General features: G+C 36.3%; 1 long non-coding RNA gene across 1 annotated transcript in view; it reads right to left on the minus strand.

Annotated features, from left to right (window-relative positions):
* Window positions 1-3582: 3582 nt before the first annotated feature.
* LOC109395288 (uncharacterized) overlaps window positions 3583-17097 on the minus strand; it is a 41900-nt gene continuing 28385 nt past the window's right edge. The window contains exons 2-4 of the long non-coding RNA XR_002126617.1: window positions 10621-10728; window positions 6547-6976; window positions 3583-5602 (exon numbers count right to left, since the gene is read on the minus strand). This is a non-coding gene — a long non-coding RNA (uncharacterized LOC109395288). The remainder of the gene's footprint in view (window positions 5603-6546; window positions 6977-10620; window positions 10729-17097) is intronic.

The raw sequence follows: 17097 nt of genomic DNA on the forward strand, positions 1-17097 counted from the left end.
TTTCCCTTATTCTGTTTTTTTTCATTTTCCCCATAGCTTATTTATTATACTCCCTGCCCCCCATTTTAGTCGGTAGAATATAAGCACTATGAAGGCCAATTAATTTTGTCTGTTTTGTGTAATATATCCAAAGAACCATGGTTTACATTTTGCAAAGACCATTGGAAGAAAGTAAATTCCTCAGAAATAAAATGATCACATATTTATATCTACAAAGTCTGAGCATTGAGAAATAGCAGACCTGAGGACTGAAATTTACCTGAAATGCTCTAACAAAGGAGCCATTTTAGCACAGACTGATGGGGCAAGGATAGCAAGAAACAGTGAGGAAGAGAATGAATGACAAAAGCAAATAGGTTTCAGACTGGATCAAATAGTGATCGAACTCATTGGTTAATGTTTTTCTCATCAAAACTGAGTGAGAGGATTTGGAATTTAATTATCAGATTCATAGACTGAATTATTCATAATTTATTGAATATACAATAAACTGATTGTGTATTAATTACATATTGTCTTTATACCAAGGCAATGTTCCACCATTTGCAAGCAATCCTTCTACTGTATTTGTAAAGTTCTGTTAAAGAAAATTTTGAAGTATTCCTACAGGTAACTATGTAAAGAATATATATTACTAGCAAATGCAGGTAATATTCTTGTACTCAAAGTAGTCATTTTAAGCAGTAATTTTTACAGAACAGGGCCTTTAAAAAGCACACTCTTTCTGTCTGTGGCTGCCACATAATACAAGTGTGTGTGAATGTGCATTTGTGTACATATATGTAACAGTATGTATAGGTCTCATTGATTATGATTATAATATCCTGAAGAAAGGTCTTTTTGGCCCAGAGCAAACTGAAAATGTAGTGTATCTTATAAAAACTTGAAAATATAAGCATGAGCATCAAATTTGCTAGAAGCCTAAAAACCAAGCTGAACTACAGTCACTGGGCATACTGGTAGTTGTTCTTATTCTGACCCAACTTTGGCTCAAAGAAGGCAAAATCTTTCTCTTGATTTTCTCATTGTAAAACTGAGACAAGTGGGTTCTTTCAAAATATTTTCATTATACAATAAGGGATGCCAAAAGGAAAATAAACATAAGGTAGGAGAATATAAACAATATGGCTTAAGATTTAGAGGATTCTATCTTGCCATGGCTTATTTCTCTCCTGTCTGAAAGATGTCTCAAAATAATTACACTCTGTAGGCTCCAGGGCAGGCAAAATTTTACAAGTACCTAGTCTGTGTCTCTCACATCTCAGCTCCCAACCCACTTCTTTGCACCTTCTTTTTTGACATCTTTACCCCTGTGCTATTATCTAAGCTAACATCTAATAATAGTGTCCATTTTAAGAGAGGTGTATTTTACTTAGTTGAATGACACCATTCAGATGAGACCTTATTTTATATCCACAGGGATGGGCACATATCCTATAAAATAACGAAGAAACACTAATCTGGTAGTTAAGTAACCTAAATTCTTGCCCTGGTTTTCTTGCCAATTAACATCTGAAATCTCATCTACAAAAATGAAGTGACTGACCTTGACTGTCTTTAAGATCCATTCAAGTTTTATACTTCTTTTATCATCATTAACAAACATGCTTGAGATATATATGTACAGGGAATCTACCCTTATTTTTCAAAAGAAGATAAAGGAGCTCAGAAAGATCAAGTGACTTGCTAACATCACACCTTCAGTAAATAGCAGAGCCTAGACTCACCTCCAGATCTTATCCTGTCTTTGCAAATACCACATTGTTTGCTTATGAAAAATGACTATAGCATCACAGACAGATAAGAAGAGAGCCCATGTGATGGACACCTGGGTGTCAGCACCTCTAGTTTTTTGTTTTTTTTAATTTATTTTTATTGTTTATTTTCTTAGCTGAGCCATCCTGCTACCTATTGGCAGCTTAGCGGCAGCTCAGCTCGGCCTGGGCATCGAACTGCTGTTGCTCAGAGCTCAAACTCTTGAGCGAGCTCTTAACCAACTGAGCCACTCAGCCGGCCCTTCTAGTTTTTTTTATGGTTCCCAGGTACTACCATGTTTTATAAGATCTTGTTAGCTTAGCCTAGGTTGATTAGCTCAGGGATAGGCATGATCCAAATTAGAAAAGTAGAATCTTTCCACAGGATTTGGAAATATGAAAGGGAATTTGTCTGAGATGACTGAAACCATAGAATGGAAAATTTCAGATGTTAGCAGCAGTTTCCTGTCAAGTGAAGAAGGCCAGTTGTCAATGTGAGACAATGAAGCAGGAAAGTAAGACAGAGAATTCTGATAGAATTTGGATCCTGAATTTTGGTTGTTCATGAGGTCCAGTTGCATACGCTCCTTCTACCTGCTTGGTCATTCTATCCTCCCTTGTATTCTGTGTGCTAAAGTGCTTCCTTTAATTGTTCAATGACCTAGTGTTAGTGTCCTAGAACTCTTGTGACAAATTACTACAATGTGCGTGATTTAAAACAACAAATGTATTCTCTCACAGTTCTGGAGGACTGAAGTCCAGAATCAAGGTGTTGGCCAAGTTGGCTCCTTCTGGAGGCTCTGATGGATAGTTCATTCCATGTCTGTCTTACAGCTTCTGCTGGCTGCTTGGCAATCCTTGGTAGTTCTTGTCTTATAGATTCATCACTCCAATCTCTGCCTCTGTTTTCACATGACATTCCCTTCTGTGTGTCTCTGTGTGTTTTCTCCCCTTCTTTTCTCTTACAGTAAAGCTTATCATTGGACTTAGAGCCAATACTTATCTAGGATGATCTTCTCTTGAGATCCTCAGCTTAGTTATATCTGCAAAGACTATTTTTGCCAATAAGCCACATTTACAGGTTCTGGATGGACATGCCTTCGGGAAGCTGCTAGGAACCTTCAGCAAAGAGAATCCCAAATTGTAGAGGTGACTAGTTTCAAGATGCCATCTCAATAATTATATATATATATATATATATATATATATATATATATATATATATATATATTTACACTTTTCCTACTGCCACCACTGCCCATAGTTTCTTTCTATAAGATCATTTTGATATTTAACAAATATAACAGTATAATCTGAAAATAATATTGTGTTACAAAACATGTAAATATACCCATTAATATTTTAGATTTACCTTTATTTATGTTATAAAAACAAACAAGGCTATCAGGTAATCTCAATTTGTTTAGTTCGAATGATGCTAATGACAGAGGACTGTAGATAAGATTAAGAAAATGTCCTATCCCAGTTATGACTTCCATGGATGGCTGAAAATCCATTCGTGCTTTTGTAACTGCTCCAGGACTATTATTATGACAACCAGAAAAAGAATGGTTTACTGGAGAGGTCTCATGTCTAGATACCACATAGGTGGGTGTTTTTGGCTGTTGTTGTTTTTATCAGTAACAAAGCAAAGGAAGTATGTCAGTGTTTGGTGTTTTAACAAATATAAATTTCCTTCTTTTCCAGGGAAATGTTCCCTATTATGTGAAGTCAATTTCCATGTAACTATCCATTTGTTAGGATAACAAATTTACCTCATCCTGGAATCTCAAACAAAAAGTCAATTGTAATGCTTATGTATACTGGTTTTATGTTTGCTAGCAGCTGTCTTTGAATCCTCATTACTGCAAAGTAAAACTATTATACTGGTATTAAAGAAAAACAACAAAAAACTCTATACCAACAACAAAGATACAAAGCCCCTGGTTTGTGAAAGGTGTTTTATTGAGAAAATACTAAGGGATAAATGTAATAAAAAACAAAACCATGCCTTCCACTCAACATAATCTTATGAATGCCCTCCATCTTCCAGATTCATTACTGAGGTATTGTTTTACTTATATGGATATCCACAAGCTTTCAACTTTGTGTGTGTTTTTGGTATTCTGATCCTCTCACACAGCAATTTCCCATTGCATACTATCTTAAAAATTAATTTTGAATTTAAATGGGAATCAACCTTGAAACTATCATGTAACTCTTATGCTAGATAATAATATAGAGTCTTCTAAAATGCATACAATGATATCTCATTCTCAGCACCCTACCTTGCTAAATTGTAACCAGTCTCTTCTATATTGCAATGTATGATTTAGTTCTGTTTTAACAAAGTAAATCCGAAAGTAGGAATGCCAAGCTCCTGCCACCTAAAATATCTCAGTTTGGTACTAAAAAAAAGAAGATAAAGATTTCATAGAGTGACAAAAATGTTATAAACATGTGATGGCAGATTTGTTTGAGGTAGAGTTAATTACTTCCTTGTTAATTCCTGATAGAACTTAGAAGGCTCTTTAACAGCTCACTTTTGGCTGTTGAGTTATCTTTTTATATAGAGCCATAGGTTATTTGAAAACACACTTTTTCTTGTAGGTTACAGTTTTATCTGATTTTATAATTTTAGATCTTTAAACTGAATTGATCCTTTTAAAAATACTCAAGCCCTTAATCAGGAGTGTATAAACAGTCCATATTACAAATTTCATAAAGACGTATATGAACATTTAACAGACTTTGGGAGACATTTGCCGTTTAGAATATCTATCGTAGATGAATTTTTTTTCTTGGAGATTATCCTGTATTAGTAACAGGCAGAGAAAATATTTCCCATGCCTGTGAGTATTTATGAGTTCCTTTGTGTGCCTAGATTTCCACCCCCCCCCAGCCCCCAACCATAGGGGAAGTGATGTGTATTGGGGGTGGGCAAAAGAAAAATGACAAGAGGCAAAAGCTTTGCTGCTGTAGGATCAAATTCCAAGCAGAATTCCTTCATACACTTTCATTTCTGTGAAAGTGCAGTGTGGTGTTCGCTTTCACTGTATCTGCTCGCTTAATTGTTTCTGCCTGTTCATTTTCATTCTTCAGTGAAAACATTAGCCTAAGGGACATTCGAAAATCAAAAGGTAAGGTAGGCTTGAAGTTTAACAGGAAATGAACAGTGGTGTTGCTGCAATGTTAAAGTAAAAGTTTAGAACCAATAGGAAAAGCCATAATTCTGAACTCAATGTGTCTTTTTTCCTTTTTGTTGTTTCCTTTTGCTCCCCCAAATGTCAAGATTAAAGAAAAACATTCCATTGTTCCTACATTTTTACATGGCCAGGGTGTATAAAGGATGCTGGGAAGTCTGCATTAATGGGACATATCTTAGATCCAGTGAAAATCAAGAGATTTTGAGTTATTATGTAGGAATATCTAATAGACTGAGTTCCTGACAGCTGTAATTATTTAATTCTTTTAGAATTATCCTCTCCATCCCCAAACCTCCTCTTTCCAAAATTATCCATATAATTAAGGAAGTGGTGGGAAGGTTAGAATTTGAACCATCTCAAAACCAAAACTGACCAGATAATTATCCAATGCTCTGTTTCACTTACAATGTAGAAATATGATTTCAGTATCTCTGTGTGTGCTAGTGAAGTTTGACCTCTAGTAAGTAAGATGTCCTCAGACAAAAATAGAAATTGAACTTCAGAAGTCCATTTTTGCTCAACCTAGTTGCCCAGTTACACTCAAGGGGGAATGGCTTAATTGCAACAAATCATTTATGCTAAATGCTGGTCTTTTACCAACTCAAGATGAAGTGTCATTATTGTCCAGCTTCTCTCTGATCACTGAAACAAAAGATCAAGAGATATTCAAAAACCAAGTTCAGAAAATCACAACTCAAAATACTGCTTATTTTACAACCACTTTCTCCACCTTAACAAGGATATCAAACAATTCAAAAACACCAAAGCAAAGTAATTAGCAGAGCAAAGTTATTTAAAATGGCCCACCAAATACAGATATTTCAAGAGTTGAATAATGAGGTAAAAATACCAGACTTAAAAATAAATAAATAAAAAAGGCTTGGTGTGTAAACACGTAAAATTTATTAGACCATTTTTTATATAATTTGAATTAATTCAAATGGACATGATGGGAAATAGTCTAATAACAAGTAATGATCCTTTCCTGCTTTTGAAGAACAATGAATTTGGGATGGATCCAAATTTGTAAAGAGTAGTCATGATTTTATATTCAATTACCTGATGGAAAGATAGCCATACTTTTGCATTATTTGCTAATGCTATCTTTCCTAAGCATTGCACACTTGGAGAAGTCATTTAATGAAAAGTTATTTTCAATTATTGATTGATTATGTATCACACTAATTAAGAATAGCAGGATCTTGAGATTATTATGCTAAGGGAAGTAAGTCAGACAGAAAAAGTCGAGAACCATATGATTTCACTCATATGTGGGATATAAAACTGAAAGCAACAAACAAACAAACAAACAAACAGTTTAGTGGTTACCAGAGGGTAAGGGGGGAGGAGGGTGGTAGAAAAGGGTAATGAGATCTCATACATATTGTGACTGAGGGAGAACTGACTCTGGGTGGTGAACACACAGTGCAAGATACTGATGATGTATTACGGAATTGTACACTTGAAACCTATGTAATTTTACCAACCAATGTCACCCTGATAAATTTAATAATAATAATAATAAAAGAATAGCAGGACAAAGAACTGTTGATTATAAAACACAATTTTAGGAAGAATTTCACTACCTTTATCATGATCATTCTCTGTGGAGAATATAATCTTTTGGCTGTTCCTGCTACTGGAATGGAAGCAACATCTGTGGTAGGGAGGTGGGGGTGCAATACTAGGTATAGGTTTGAAATGGGAAAGCAAAGCAAATAAACAAATTGCAAGTTAAATACTTTGAGGGGAGGGGATACATTTTTACAGGTATCAATTATTGTCATTACAAGTAATAAATAATGCCAAATAAAACATGTAACTAAACGGGCATTAAAGATCTTTTACATACATAGAAGAAAAGAAAACCTTTTTTCCTTCTATGTTGCAGACTGCAGGCATTTTCCTCTCCCTCTGTCAAGTGCAATTCTTTCTTGATGAATGACAAGGCAGGATAATAGGCTGTGGTCGCCATGGCAACCAGACAGCAGCACTGTGTGCCTAGCATTTTTTCATCTGAAAATGAAACCAGAAGCAAAGAAAAGCTGAAAATGTAACCAACAGATTAACTGATACAAAAAAAAAGAAAGAAAAGAAAGAAAGAAAAAGGAACAAAAAACCAAGTTAGATTACAAGCAATTAAAATTACAGTACCTAGTCTCTCTCTCTCTCGCTCTCTCTCTCTCTCTCTGTCTCTCTCTCTCTCTCTTTCTCTCTCTGTCTCTCTCTCTTTCACACACACACACACACACACACACACATCGAGTAGATATTTTAAAATTCTGTTTCATAAACATGGGACAATCATGTTTTATCTTCATTTTTTAAAATGCCTCATTTGATTTTGAAATCTAGGAATAACAGTTTTTTAAAAGAGGCATTTAATTTCACTAGACATTGCTATTTATTAAGCTTTATGTACTGGGTTTGTAATGGATTTCTAAATTCCATTCCTCTCTAGTGCCATCCCTGAAGTATCCAGAGACCAAGAACTTAATGTGCAACAGTTTTATCTGGGGATGGGATTGGTGGGGGGAGTGAGGGAAGAAAGGTGACTTGGTGCTGAGAAATAAGAGGACAATTCTATATTAACACTCAAGGATCCTATATATTCCGTCCGCTGTATTTACTAAGTAATCATAGTTGCTTTTCTGTTGAGTTAAAAGAAAGCGCAATTTTTTGCTATATTCTCATTCCTAAATATGAGAAAGTTCCTGAATCCCCATTCAGAACACTGTATATTCTGCCCATGTAATTTCCTTTCATTTACTTATCTCAAGCCTGTTTTTGGCAGTTTTCCTTTTAAATGGTCTTTGTCTCTCCTGAGCACAAATATAAAAGAAAACAGAGACAAAGGAGGATTTTCCTGAGAGCAGTAGTTCCTCTGCACTGGGTAGTTGGTGGAGGAGATTAGAATACCGAGCTGGCAGTCAGAAGTCCAGAGTCCTGTGGGGAGCTCAGCTTTGCAACCTTAGGCCGCTAGCAGTGTGAGAGGAGAACAGACAAACAGGCCGTGGAGTCAATGTACTGTACGTGAGCTTGAATCATAACTCCACCTCTTTGGGGATATAATAACAGGTATCAATATCTATTATGAACGAGCCAGAGAGATTTTAGCTTCTCTGTGCTTCAGTATTTTTTATCTCTTAAATGGGGAAAATCTTACCTACTTCATGGGACTTCCGAGAAGATTAATGAGATAATCTGTTGAAAGTATCTGGTCTATAGCAGGGGTCAGTTAAAGATTCTTCTTTCCTGTAACCAAAACTCTCAGTTTTCTAAACTGTGTAGTAGAAATATCTGGTGTGTGTGTGTGTGTGTGTGTGTGTGTGTGTGTGAGAGAGAGAGAGAGAGAGAGAGAGAGAGAGAGAGAGAGAGACAGACAGAGACAAAGAGAGATAGAGAGAATATAAATAACCACCTGTTTCTGGAGGATGTAGATAAAATAACTTAATTTATGTGAAATGCTTTAAAAGTATGAGATGCTCATTAAAAAGAAAGGTGTTATCACTCAGAGAGGTAGATAAATTTCTTTTTCAGAGAATCCTAAAGGCTCTGATGTGTCCTGAGGCAGATGGATGGCCTGACCAGCTGAACACCAAGGCCTCCAATCTCAGGAACTGCCCCCTGATGGACAAAAAGATTGAAATGAGGTGCATAGAGCAAGTCGGCAGAATTTAGCTGGAGCCTGGGGGGGGGGGGTCCGAGAGCTGACAGGAGCCCACTGTGTCAGCTCAGAGCACTCCCAATGTTCCTCTAACGTGCTCAGTGGTTGCACCGGCCACCCACAGCAAGGCCTAATCAATCCTTCCTTTGTCCCCATTTCCCCCAACACACACAAATGCAAAGTAAACAGTTGGATCAAAGATTTTCATGTGCTTTGTACTGTTTTATTTGAAAAGATCAGGTCTGATATTTGAGAGGAAGAGTCCCTATGGCTGGGCTGAGCTCAAGAAGCCTCAGACAAATTGTAAACAAGACGAGGCACAAACTCCTCTCGTGGTCCACAGCCATCGCCAAAGCACCAACCCATGCTAGCTGGCTTTCGCTGACCGCTCATGCAAAGGGAACTTATTGTATTAAAACTGAACCTCTTTACAAGCTTTTCCTAGAATTTCCCAGCATCTACATTGCCCACAACTATTGCCAGTTCTGTCTAAGCTTCTATTGTCCTGGGACCATACCTGTTTATATTTTAAAAAAAATTTAATGATAGATATCATGGTGCTTAGCATACCATTAGGACCCTGAGTTGTTCAAATAGACTCCTTAGTAATTTAGAGTAAAACAATGAGGAATAAAGATCTGAGGGAAGAAAACAATTACTTCATTAAATGTGAGATATATCTATGTCTTTATCTATATCATCTATATGTATATGTATATCTATATCTATATTTATATATGTATTTTTAATTTAAGGCTGGTACTTTTTCCCACTTATGGAATGTAGAGAAAGGTCACATTGATTTCATTTCCTCCATCAAAACATTTATGTTATTATACAGTTATCTATTCTTCTTGCTGGATGGTGAGCTCTTTACAGACAGGGGCCATGCCTATCTTGCCTACTTAACACATTGCCAAGGCCTAACAGAGTGTTTAGCTCCTAGTAGGCACTTAATAAGTGTTTGTTAATCAAATAGGTGATCTTGAAGTCAGATACACCTGTGTTTATACTGTAGTTCTCCAACTCACTAGTTGTGACCATGGGCATCTCTACTTTTTTAAACCTAATTTCTGACCTGTAAAATGAGATGGCCATTCTTCATATGATTGTTGTGATTACTAAATTAGACATGTGTGTGAAAATGTATAGTTCTTGGCATAACATGGTAGACATAGAATAGCTGCTAGTTTTCATATTTTTAATTCAATACCTTTTGTTGAATTTTTAAGTGAATCGCTTGCCATTCCAAATGGTCTTTCTTGATAATCTTTGGAAGTCCATATAATGCTAATAGAAGAGGTATAGGTTTCTAAAAGGTTTATTCTCCAGAGAGTGGTTATGGGGACCTATTCCAAAGACCATGTCTACTGCAAGTACAGAAGAACAAATGCCATCCATAAATCACTAGAAAAATGGAGATTGAATCTGATTGGAAAGACCATTTTGAAAAGCAAAATGAGTGACTATAGACTCTTGGGGTTGGCAGTAGATGAGGACCCAAACATAAATGGACCACGGTAGAACTATTAATCTCAGGATGACCACCTGTGTTTGAGCATCTGGAGAACAAATTGCAGACCACAGAATTGGTCTGAGGCACAGGACAAGTAATATGCACACAGCATTAGCTGAGATCAAAGAGTGAACTGACATTCAAGCAACATTTATTAGACATCTATTGTAAATGGGACAATGAATAGGTGCATTCACATATGTATGTCCCTTAATTTAGGAGCCAATAGCAGTAAAGCACAGGCTCCAGAGTCAGTCTGTTAGGGTTTCTATTCAGACTCTTCCACTTAATAGCTTCATGATGAGGCACATTACTTAAATGCTCTTATCACAGTTTTGTCAGCTGTTAAATAGTACTTACCTCACAATATTTTTTGTGATCATTAAATGATTCATTACACATAAAAACACTTAGAATGGAACATGCACATAAAAGTACTCAATAAATTTTAACTGTTGTGTTTTGATTTGTACTCACTCTTTTTACTTTTATTGAAGTTAAGAGAGATTGTAAACTTATGACAGAAAAGAGCTCAGAAGACTTGGGTTTGAAAATCAGTTCTGTCACAAGCCTCAGTTTCCTCATCTGAAAATAAAAGTAAGAAAACCTGGCTCAAAAGATGTCTCATGAGTAGTCCATTTATTAAAAGAGACCAAGATTAAGTGTGTCCACCGAGGCCACACAGGTGACAAGCAGAGTTTCAAACTGCAGATAATCAGTATGAGGGGAATTTAGCAGCTGACCCCAAGCCAGGGCATCAGGGGTTAGACACAGGGACACAGGGACACAGGCATCAGAGATGGGAGTTGCCATGATCAGCACAGCAGCCGACTTAACCCTGAAACACAGTAATGCCAAATTAATCTTTCAAATGCACAACTTAGTTGAGATCATCATATTTATAGGCCTCCAATCACTCCACACTGGCCTAAGAATAAAAATCTAAGCTCCTGTAATGAGCATACAAGCTCTTCTATGAACATCTTTCAGTCTCCACTTTCAGCTTTATCTCCCTTTTGAGATCACTAAGATACTGTCTCCTAGACATGCACATGACATTCAAGAGATAGAAACACAAACGTTTGGTTTCACTCTTTTCTTCATCTAGAACACTATTCCTTTCCATCTCTACCTGTCCAAGTTACCCATTAACTTTGAGTCTCTGCTAAAGGCAACTTCCTCTGTGAAGCTATCCTTAAGCCTCCAAGCTGTAGTGCTCTCTCACACTCTCGGGCACTTAGCAATCTCTACTTTGTATTAGAATCATTTGTGTACCTGCCTTTCTCCCCTAAACAATTACGGCAGAGTTTTTGACTGTTTCAATCTTGTTTGCTTCAAAAGGGGCTTAAACATAGTAATCAAACATTGTTTGTTGTTATTTTTCTGATAGCCGTATTGAATGAATAAATAAATAAATGAATGAGCGAAGGAAAAAATAGGTAAGCGTGTATATCCGACACATATTTCTAGGTTTGATTTTATAACAAAAATAAAGCTTCTCCTAAAGCTTAGTATTCATAACAATAATAATAACTACGAACTAACATTTATCAATACCTAGGATGAGCTAGGCATTGGATGAAGGAGTAGGGATGCAGCGGTGAGTGACACACACACATCTCTACCCTCCGGAGCTCACAGTCCCATGGAAAGAGCATACGTTTATCAAATCCTCACTCAAATACATAATTTTAAATCATGAATGGTAAGAAAACATTTCTGCCAATTATGAGAACACAAACAGAAGGACAGGATCTAACTGGGGGGAGGTCAGGGAAATCTCCCTTAAGGAATCAATGTTTCTATTCAGATTTGAAGGATGATAGCAGTTGATCATGGGCAGAGTAGTGACTTGACAGTAGGGAACTGAATAGAACGGCCACTTAAAGGCATTTCCTTCAATCAGATGTTACTAGGACTGTGTGAGGATGGCAACTGATCCAGCATCAGTGCTAATAATTTTGCGTGTACATTGAAAATAAAGTAGGCAGACAGCAAGAAGTACAATCCAGAGAATAACATGATAAATGAAGAAAGGGATATGGTCAAAAGGAAAAAAAAATAGCTCAATGAATAAATAACAAAACTGAATAAGTAGAAAAATAAACATAAGGCAAAAAGGAGGAAATGATGAGTATGCCATCAACCTCCATCATGGATGTCTACAATAAATCCTATAAACCTTTAGCCTATAAGTAGTTTTGGTTTGCAGTTAAACTTTTTGCATTTAGAATTTAAGGAAACAATTTGACTAAAGGAAGTCCTAACTTGGTTCTCCATGAGAATATGTATGCCTATGTCTAGGTCCTGTACCAATGTAATGTTACCACCTTTTGGGTGTATGGAGGGATCGAAGCGGAGTAGGAGTTAAATGGAATTAAAAGTGGTGGGTTGGAGTCAATCTCTCTGTGCTTCTGGCTCTGACTGGATATCTATTTGCAAATGTACTTCCAGTTGAATTTATTAAAACAAAGGGGGTGGTTAAAGGTCACACTTGGAAAAGTGGGAGAAGGCAGGTGGGGTTATATAGATAACTTCTAAGGGCCATGCCAGTGGTCAAAATTCTCAAGAATTGAAAAACCAAAAGGAAAAGGTGCATCGAGAATTCTAAGACACTGCAGTAACTGCTTATTATTCACGTGAACTTTTTTGGGTACAGAATGGTGTATCTGAGAGACATCATGTACATTCCAAAAAAGTAACATATTTTCTGTACCTCCCCCTGTGGGTAGGAGTGAACTTTTCTAGGTCTGCTGACACAGCAATGATGGAGATCCCTAATGGGAGAGAAAAGCCCTGTTTCTGGGACATCACCATTTAAACTTGAGAGGTGTTATGTTTGAAGGCAGGTGGAAGAAACCGAGTATTCAGAATACTGAGAGCAAAGAGTGTAGAAAGTTAAAGCTGTGGGTTCAAAAGATAAACTTCTTCTGCTTGCCAGTTTTTCCCTAGCAAGTAGTGGTGAGAAACATAAATAAAAGTGATTTAAACTGGATACCCCCTTTGTCACACAAGTCTTTTATGGTGTCAGAAAAACCGATCACAGGAGAATTCTTCTCTAGATGTTAAGTCTTTTCAGTCTTCAAAGTTCCTTTATTAAAGTATGCATACTCATGGGAGGAACCCACCTTGTTAAATAGTACCTTAAAGAGCATTAATCTATCAGTTATTTTCTAATAGGTAAAGGAGCTGAGCCTGAGACCCTAAAGGGAGGAGATATGTGATAGAGCTAAGGGTTGGAAACAGGCACTATTGAGTGAAATAATGCTGAAGAAAATTCAGTTCAACTGCACAAGAGAGGCTCCACCAGGGTCTCAGTTATGCAAGAGCCCCCGCTGACTCCCAATAAAAAAACCCCTGGCATAACACAAAGTCACTGTATATGCCAACACTTTATTCATAGAGGGGTCACTTGTATCAGTTATACAATAACAATAAAAATATGCACATATTTGGAGCATTTGCCCTTTAGTATTCATGGAACTACACAAGGTCAGATATTAGCCAGATGCAAGAAGTGATTATAAACTACAAACAAATTAAAAAGCATTCAAGACTTCCTCACTGCAAACATGATGAATTCAAGTCATGCTTTTGTGAATGGGCATTACTGACTGGCAATCAGGCCATAAGCAAATTGGCCAGTCAGAACTCAGAAATGCCTTGAACCTAAACTGGTCACACACACAAGAAACACCAGTTTTTAGAGCTTGATAACAAAACTTTCAAAGTTCTTGATAACAGGACTTTATAAACAAAACAATTAGTTGAAAAGGTAAATTACTTTCTCATGGTTGTTAGCTAATAAGACTATAATCATTGCCAAAAAATTTTGGCGAATGCAACATGATGCATAATGCTGAAAATAGAAAACAGTTATGTTTATAAACACAAAAATGTGTGACTTCAGATAAACATGACTTTTTTTATTACTTTCTTTTAAGGTTCAAAATCCACTTATAAAATTTTTCTGAGCATTAGATCTAAGAGGGATATTATTTCCTTTCTGAGGTCCTCTGGCTGAACATGTAATGGACTTGATACCCACAGACTGTAGAACCTCTTCTCTTTTAAAGACCTGAAGGTCTCTGTTACCCACCTTGCAGATCTCAAAATCAGCATTTAATCTCAATTAAAGTGTTGTGTTGGGGCTGTGCTTTTTAAAAGAGGATACTGAAAAATTAAAAACAAGAAGGTCATCTTCTCACTCATTATATGGCTCTACAATCAGATGGTTGGGACTTGGTATTCATGAGGTTCTAAATTCAATCCCTAGATGAATGATTAGTTTCTACTCCACAAACACTTGGTCCTCCCTAGTACCATGATCTCCGATAGTCCAGTCTAGATCCCATATTAGCAAATACTATTGTTTAAAGGAAATGGGACCCTTGTTTAAAGAAAGTGTGGGTGCACCCATGTGCATCTTTGACATATGTGTTCAAATAAATGTGGGTCAGTCAAACCATCTTCACACATAAAGGAAAGAATATATTATTACCTAAGTAAATGGACTGTCTTGGGGATAGAAACATAATTTGAATTATGAACATGTTTCCTCATTGCTAGTGATTCCCCAGCAAATGTTTTTAATGTGTTTGATTTTATTATGCATAAGAACAGATAGAATGGAAACACAACATTCTAGATGATCTTAAAGCTATTTCTGATTGACTTTGGAACACAATGTTCACCATTCCTGCACAGGCCCACCTTTCTCATTGTTTTTCTTAATGTATTATCTAGAGAAGGCCATTAGAAGGCATTGACATGAACCTTTATGCAAATTCTCATTTTTTTATTTTCCCCTAGATATTTTCACCAGTCTCTTCAACTTTTTCCCCCATGTATAAATCAGACAGAAATGTACACTATTAATTTTCCAGGGATTGAGTGCCATTTAGAGCCAGAGAAGGGCAATCATGTCTTTACAAGTCTATTTCCCCTTACTAGGTGAGCACTTTGAAGACAGACCGGGATCATGTTTTATTCATATTTGTATTCCCAGGGTGTAGTAGGTCCTTAATTAATGTTTATTGGATGAATTAAGTACAAAATATGTAAAAACCCCTTAAAATATTTTTCCAGTTTATTCTATAACTTTTTAAAAGTATTGGTGTAGCATAAAACATTACATTGCTCTGCGCAAGCAGGTAAGTGGCTATTTACAAGGCAGATTTGTATATGATTGCATATAATGTACTCCATTGATTCGAATTGATTGGCTTAGTCTAATGTGAATGAAAGACAGTGCACTGGTGTTACTTATTTCCTTGGTGGTAATAAATGGGATTCTTTCTAATATCTTGTGATGGCAAATTTTGTGTTGTTGGAAAGTTGGGGACTTTCATTTTTGCAACAGGTGTGTAGGGGCAAACAATGGGACCCTTAAAAACCCATCTAATCCAGCTATATTGTTTTATAAACTATCACTCTTCATTTCTTTTGTCACAATGGGAAGATAGAAAATGATATAAGAAAGGCAGAGAAATGATCATGGGGCTTAAGGAGCTAAAGGACTTTGAGATTATGTAAAAAATAAAATTGGTATGTTGAGAAATTGCTTTCTCTCTAATCTTTCTCACTTTTGTTTTTGGAAACATGTAGGTATATAAAACCAGGTAAATAACAAATGTAGAAATTCCTAATTATCTTGTGAATACTAAGATTGTAAAAATGAAACAATGAATGTCATAACCAATTTGTAGAACCAGGTAGAAAGCTGTTTTACTACAGCAGGAGAAACTGAGCCAAAATTAAAATGTTTACTGAACTAAAAGCCAAAGGTAAGATCACAGTTAAGAGTGATTATTTGTAATCATATAAATAAAGTTCAAGGTGAAAAGAATTTTAAAGTTTCATATTGTTTGAATGGAATTCTATAAATTAGGCTTAGTTTGTATCTGAAACAGTCAATGACAACTTTTACTCAAAACTAAGAAATTTTATAATTTTTTTGACAATGTATTTATAGATCAAAACAGTTTGCCTGGAGTCAAAGAACTGAACTAGATTTTGTATTTTAGAAATTAAAGAAATCTTCCAAGATTTCAAATAAAGCTGTGAAGTAGGAGTCAGGAAATTGAGTTCAAGTTGTCTTGCATATCTTCAGAGTAATCGCTCAATATCTCTTCCCTCAAATGTCTCCTTTACCAAAATGAAATAATGTCATGTGGATATTAGGCAGACAAACAAGATAATAGATAAGAAAGTACTGCTCTATCCTTTTGGGATAAATATATCATAGAAATATAAGGGGTTGTTATTTTTATTATGTCAGAATTACCTACAGTCTTGAATCCAGTTCTAGCCATCCAAAAAGATGGATTGGGAAATACTTCAAAGAAAAGCCACCCTAATGATGAAAAGTTCTGGAAATAAATGCTACTGAAGAAGATTAAAGGAACTGGTAATATTTGTCCCATTGAGCAAATGGTTGAAGGAGAATGAAATAATGGTTTGGAACTAGAGCAGTGGTTCTCAAAATGTGGTCCCAGGATTAAGACTAGCAGCAGCACATGGAACCTTGATAGAAATGCAAAACCTCGGTGTCTGCCTCAGAACTACTGAAGCAGAAACTCTGGGGATGGGACCTAGCAATCTGTGGTTTAACAGCTCTCCAAGATTATTCTGATGCACATTCCAGTTTAAGAACCACTTAGAGAATAGGAGTGATGGTCACAAGGAGAATAATGAAAGTGAATGTGTTAACCATTGAATCAGAAGGGATGAGTGAGTCTTTTTATTTTAACATAGATTTGTTTAAAGATGAAGCCTTGAGAGAACAGTAGTAGCATAAGAAATAAAATCACATGTACACACCAAACTCAAGTAGCAATATCTCTTAAGTGTTCACAGTCAGTGAAAAGACCCATACCTTTTCAGATAATTACAGAGACAGGGGGAGAGAGAGAGAGAGAGAGAGAGAGAGAGAGAGAGAGAGAGAGAGAGAGA

Source organism: Hipposideros armiger, unplaced genomic scaffold (genome assembly GCF_001890085.2).
Source record: "Hipposideros armiger isolate ML-2016 unplaced genomic scaffold, ASM189008v1 scaffold_463, whole genome shotgun sequence".
Classification (NCBI taxonomy): domain Eukaryota; kingdom Metazoa; phylum Chordata; class Mammalia; order Chiroptera; family Hipposideridae; genus Hipposideros; species Hipposideros armiger.